Consider the following 6,000-nt stretch of genomic DNA (forward strand, 5'->3'; position numbering starts at 1 on the left):
CTCAGGGGGGATGGGGGCCGGGTATCTGAGGAGGCATGGGTGTCAGATGGCAGAGGTAGGTTTGGGGTGATAAGCCCCAATCACTTCCCACCCCCCCATAATGCTCCAAGCCCCCAACAAGAATGGAGTCCCACAGAGGACCTGTCCAGTCCTTCATAGCTCCCTGTCCTCAGTGTACAAGGTACTGGCTGACCTCTGAGGACATCCCCACTTCTCCACGAGCACTGGCCGTCTCCCTACATCTCCATCTGGCACTTCCCAGGCCTCTCTTGGACCTGACCCTTTCAGAATATAAACTTCAGAAATAGGGTACTGGTCCTGCCTCTGCTCTGCCATCACCAGTGGGCCTAATTAACAGCAGGCAAGTCCTTCTCTGTGTCCTCCACTAAAAGTAGAAATAGTCACACACACAAAATCAAATAAAGTGGAAATATTCAACCTTGCCATATCTACCCTACAGGGGTTTCAAGAGGCTTGGGTAACAACATGCAAGTAGTATCTTACACACACAGCACCCACTGTGTGCCACACTGCTGGGCATTCCCCACCATGACTCCCAAAACTCCAACAGTCCTAGGAGGTAGGAACCAGTATCAGTCCCATTTTATAGCTCAGGAAGCTGAGGCAGTCGGACTCCGGAGTTGTCCTTTGTCCCCAGACTGGATGTGAACGGGCCAGGTGAACTGTCAAGGGCATTGTTACTGCTGTCTTTTCAAAGCCTTTCCACACTAAGTATCTAATTTTTATCCAAGAGACAGGCCTATGAGGTGGGTGGGGAGTTCCAGATATTCTTATCCAGGCCTGGAGTCAGTGCAAGCTGTTGTGTTCTGGATATTTTTGTGTCTTGTCTCCCAGACTAGATTGTAGGCTCCTGGAGAATTTTAGAGACCATGTGGATCCTTAGCATATCCTAGGCAACAACCGTCCTTGTTGTCATTCAAACTAACCTGAAAGCTTTCTTTCCATTCTGTTATTTTGGTAACAAGTGCTACACACACACACACACACACACACACACACACAAACACACACACTGCACATGATGGGTGGATAGCTGACTCAGTTCCCAGCTGGGATTCTAAACTGTATCTCTCTGACTACAGTGATTGGCTCAACAGGTGACCTGGACCTGAGAAGGGCCAATCAGAGACCTTCCCTGGAATTTATAGCTGGAACAGGGATTGCTAAACTGGAGCCTGTGACAACCATGTTTTCTGCCCAGTGGGGTCTTTCTGGACTAGGAGGAAAGCGAGGTCAACATTCTAGGAGAAGCAGAGACACCTCAAGAGGAGACTGTCAACCCCAGGGCCCTGGTTCTGAAGCTCTTCCCTCAATGTGAGCTCCCCCAGTGTCCTTCCTGACTCTGGGGCCAATAAACTTTACCTTTTTTTTTTTTTTCTTTCACTTAAGGCACTTGGTGCTGGCGTCTGTCACTTGTGGCCAAAACATTCCTATTGTAGGAGACTGTGCACCCATTTCCTAGGGAGGACAGAACATTTTTGGGAGTCCTCTCTGTGAACAGTCCCCAGACCACATAAGGAAATTGCCCTTCAGACCAGCCCGAGATCTCAGTTCCTTGGTGAAACGAAGCAGAAAACAAACAAATAAATTATGTCACCTATTCTCTACTCAAAACCAACTTGGCTCTGAACCACTTGGGGCTGTTTCCAAACCTCAGTTCCAACCCTGAGAATTTGCTACCATGGAGGACAGCAAAACAACACTCCAAGTCTTGGACAGCAGATGAAAGAGGAGTGCTCCAAAACACGTTCTAACTGGGCAGCACCTCTGGAATGAGTTTCGCCTCCCCAAGGGACTTCTTAGACTTGGACACTCTAAAAATAATAATAACTTATCTGGATGGGTAGTGTACTTGGCACAAAATTCAAGAGGTTGTCCCCTTCTGTGGGTTGGTTGTCTTTTCACTCTGTTGATCGTATCCTTTGATTCACAAAAGGTTTTCACCTTGATGAAATCTGATGTATCTATTTTCTCTTTTATTCCCTGTGCTTTTGGTGTCATATTCAAGAAATCACTGCCAGATTCCATGTCATGAGTTCTACCGCCCCTGTTTTCTTCTAAGAGTTTTAGTCTTATGTTTATGTTGAGTTCACGTTTGTCTGTGGTGTGAGGTAAAAGTCCAACTCTGTTCTTTTACATGTGAATCTCCAGCTTTCATAGCACCATTTGTTGGAAACTGTCTTTCCTCCAATGAATGCCCTTGCTGAAAACCATTTCATCACATGTGTGAGGATTTATTGCTGGGCTCTCTGTTCTTTCCATTGGTCTATGTTTCTGTCCTTATGACAGTACCACACTGCTTTGCTTATTGTAGCTTTGTGATAAGTTCCAAATCAGGAGGGGTGCCTGGGTGGCTCAGTTGGTTAAGCCTCTGACTTTGGCTCAGGTCTTAATCTCACAGTTTGTGAGTTTGAGCACCACATCGGGCTCTGTGCTGACTGCTCAGGGCCTGAAGTCTGCTTCGGATTCTGTGTCTCCCTCTCTCTCTGCTCCTCCTCTCATCATGCTCTGTTTCTCTCTCCCTCCCAAAAATAAGTAAACATTAAAAAAATAAGAATAAGTAAAAATCTTTTTAAATGAAAAAAAGAAATTAGGAAATGTGAAGCCTTCAACTTTGTTCTTTTTCAATTTGTTCTGGCTATTCAGGGTCCCTTGAGATTCCAGATGAATTTTAGAATGGATTTTCCCATTTCTTCAAAAAATATTTGTGGAATTTTGATGGGGATTGCATTAAATCTGTAGGTCACTCTGGGCAGTATTGACAGCTTAATAATATTAAGTCATCCAATCTATGAATATAGGATGTCTTTCCATTTATTTGTGCCTTCTTTAACTTGTCAGTAATGTTTTATAGTTTTCGATGAACAAGGCTTATGCCTCCACCGTTATGTTTGTTCCTAAGTATTCTTTTGATGCTATTATGAATGAAATTGATCATGTGGGATTTCCCCTTCATTCTGTAAATGTGGCATATTAAATTGATTGATTTTCCTATGTTGAACATCCTTGCATTCCAGAAATAAATCCCACTTGTGGTGACATACAATCCTTTGAATATGCTGCTGAATTTGGCTTGCTAAACTGAATTTGTTTAAAAAATTTTTTATGTTTATTTATTTTTGAGAGAGCTAGAGGGACAGAGTGCAAGCATAGGAGGGGCAGAGAGAGAGGGAGACACAGAATCTGAAGCAGGCTCCAGGCTCTGAACTGTCAGCACAGAGACCAAGGGGGGCTCAGACTCACAAACCATGAGGTCATGACCTGAGCTGAAGTTGGCCACTTAACGACTGAGCCATCTAGGCGCCCCTAGATTTTACATCAATATTCATAAGGGATATAGGTCTGTAGTTTCATTTTCTTATGTGTCTTTGTCTGGTTTTGGTATCAAGGTAATGCTGGCCTCATACAATGACTTAGGAAATATGCCCTCCTCTTCAAATTTTTGGAAGAGTTTGAGTGAGAAGTACTGGTGTTAATTCTGAAATGTTTGGTAGAACTCCCCAGTGAACCCATCTGGGCATGCTCTTTTCTTTTTTGGGACATTTTGAGTCATTCTTCTTATTAACCTCATTTGTATTTCACTGTATGGATTTGCATAATTTACTCAGCCAGTTTTTTGTTGATAGGCATTTATATTGCCTCCATTCTTTCACTCTGATAAACAGTGCTGCTGTGAACATCCTGGAGACACACTTCTAAATTTATAAATTTGGGTAAGCTATTTAAAAAAAATAGTCACATAATTTTATGGTCACGGTCTTCCTTGAGCTAATTGATATTGGAAATGGGAAGGTTCCCCATGACAGACCATTTCATTCCGTGTTTGTCAGGGACAAAAAGGGAACAATTTATAAACCTGTGCATGTGGTATAGTGTCTTGTACATCGGGTGTTATCAATACATTTTGTCAAATCAAAGAAAAAAGTCGGTCCTGCTTTTGCTTGAAATCTTCCGAGGTTACCCCGACCTTGGAGAGTCTTGGGAGCTTGAGGTTGGAGGTGGCTTCAAAGGTTGGCAGTGGGCCAGTCCAATGTCCTTACTTCTCAGTTAAGGTTGAACTCTCTCTGGTGTTTCTAGCGAGCGTGGGTCCTGCTTGAATCCCTCCATTGCCTGGGAACTTGGTGTCTCCAGTCAGCCCGTTCCACTCCGCTGAGAGTCATTGGGTACCTAACACATCTCCGTCATGGACAGTGGAAACATTTCCTTAAGGGCACCTAGCTGGCTCAGTCAGTACAGCATGAGGCTCTTGATCTCAGGGTCATGAGTTCAGGCCCCACACTGGGCATGGAGCCTACTTAAAAATACATATATATAGGGGCGCCTGGGTGGCTCAGTTGGTTGAGTGTCTGACTTCAGCTTAGGTCATGATCTCACCACTCATGGGTTCGAGCCCCGCATTGAGCTTTGTGCTGACAGCTCAGAACCTGGGGCCTGCTTTGGATTCTGTGTCTCCCCTTCTCTCTGCCCCTCCCATGCTCATGCTCTATCTTTCTCTGTTTCTCAATAATAAATAAAAATTTAAAAAATTTTTAATTTAAAAATACACACACACACACACACACACGCACAATTCCCTTATATTTGAACCTGTATGATGTGTCTCTGCTCTTACTCTAAACTGGGAGCCAAGCAGAGCTAAAGGAACTCCACTTTCGCAGATCAAATATCTGGGGACAGTACTTCTTCCTCTTGGAGACTTTGCCTGTTTCACCATTTTCAGGTTCTCCCCCTCCCCTGAGCTAAGGAACCAGCAAAACCCAAAGTCATCACAGCCTCCGATCTCAGCTTGTTAGCTTCTCCTTCGGTTCACCTCTCTTCAGCCACATCATCCTCCTCTGTTGGGTGACACTGGCCAGATGACTGGCTGGACGACACTGCCAGGCTCTTTCCAGCCTTCAGATCTTTGCCTTTGTTGTCCCCTGCCTTTCCCTAAGCCCAAAGTCTGGAGGGCCTGTGGATGCCGACCCAGTGTCTGTAGAGATGGAGGCAGATGCCTGAACCTCACAGAGGGCTCCGGGAACATAAGGGCCCTGGCTGCCCATAGGACCTCCCAAATCCCATAGATGGCGCAGATGAGGGGTCAGGTGGCTGGCCTCACTGAGTGGCTGGAGTGGGGACGCTGACCTGACCAGCCTGGGGCATTTGGATTCAGGAAAAACTGAAAGAGGGCAAAAAAGGAGAACCAGGAGCCACTCCTCCACCTTGCCCTGTCTGGGGGTGCCTCACTGCCCCAAGTGTGGCCCAAGATCCCAGGTGGGAGACAGTGCCAATGTCTCCCCACAGTGCACCCTTCCCCCACCCACTGACCCTTCAGGGCTTGTCCTTGGGCCCCTTTCTCCTGGCCCCATCCCACCCCCCTTCTGTTTTCCAACTAAACACGGGCTTCTGTCCCAACCTCGGTTGGGCCAGGAGACAGCCATTGCATGAGAGCCTTGGAAATAGCGTGGCAGGTGTGAACTCTGGAGCCCCGCTCTTGCCTCAGCTTTCACACCTGGTAGTGAGGTAGGAGGCTTGAGCATGGGGGTGTGAGTGTAAGGTGGGCAGCCAGAGGCAAGATATGGGTCTTCATCCTGGGGGTCACCAACTAATCATCTGGGTGACCTGGGCAAGTCCCACGTCCTCTCTGGCCCTGCCAGGCCAAGGAGTGACAGGGGCTCAGGCCAGGTCACCTCTGCGGTGTCCTCAGCCTCTGATATCCCGAGTCTCTGGGCCAAGGGAGTGGGAACAGTGAGGGTCCCTGGCTGAGCCCTTAGTCTCCAGTTCCTCCCTGCCTCAGTGCTCCCAGAGCCCTCCCTGCAACGGCCCCTCTTCCCTGTGGCACCTCCCTCCATTCCTCTCAGCTCTGGTGGCTGCTTAACCTCCACAGGCCGCTGAGGAGGCTGGAGTGACTGTAAAAGGGAAGGAATGCCCAGAGGCAATTGTTTCTTCCTGATATGGGGGGTGGAGGTTGAGTTGGGGGGCCCAGGAGGACGTGGCCTC

The sequence above is a fragment of the Suricata suricatta genome, chromosome 3 (assembly GCF_006229205.1).
Source record: "Suricata suricatta isolate VVHF042 chromosome 3, meerkat_22Aug2017_6uvM2_HiC, whole genome shotgun sequence".
Taxonomy (NCBI): domain Eukaryota; kingdom Metazoa; phylum Chordata; class Mammalia; order Carnivora; family Herpestidae; genus Suricata; species Suricata suricatta.